The sequence below is a fragment of the Otolemur garnettii genome, unplaced genomic scaffold (genome assembly GCF_000181295.1).
Source record: "Otolemur garnettii isolate 467f Iridium unplaced genomic scaffold, OtoGar3 scaffold00113, whole genome shotgun sequence".
NCBI classification, from domain to species: domain Eukaryota; kingdom Metazoa; phylum Chordata; class Mammalia; order Primates; family Galagidae; genus Otolemur; species Otolemur garnettii.
Genome location: NW_003852508.1, coordinates 6,336,168 through 6,336,463, shown reverse-complemented (window position 1 = coordinate 6,336,463; position 296 = coordinate 6,336,168).

The following is a 296-nucleotide window of genomic DNA, read 5'->3' as shown; positions in this document are numbered from 1 at the left end:
TCCATAAAACACCATACTCTCATTTATTTTTCTTCTTTGGTAATTTTTCCCCTGATAATTTTACATAATTAACATTCTAAAGAAGATTATGTTTGTTCTTTTTTTTTTTTTTTTACTCACAGAGATTTCCTGTGTTTAACAAAATTATCTGTCCTCCCAAACAACCTGGTTGTTTTCTCTTCACCTAGACAATTATATTTTACACCGTGAATTGGGATATCATTTGTTTTATTCTCTTTTTAGCATTTATGTAACAGCTTCTTCCTCAAAAGAAAATCTGGTTTGGGTACAGCTTT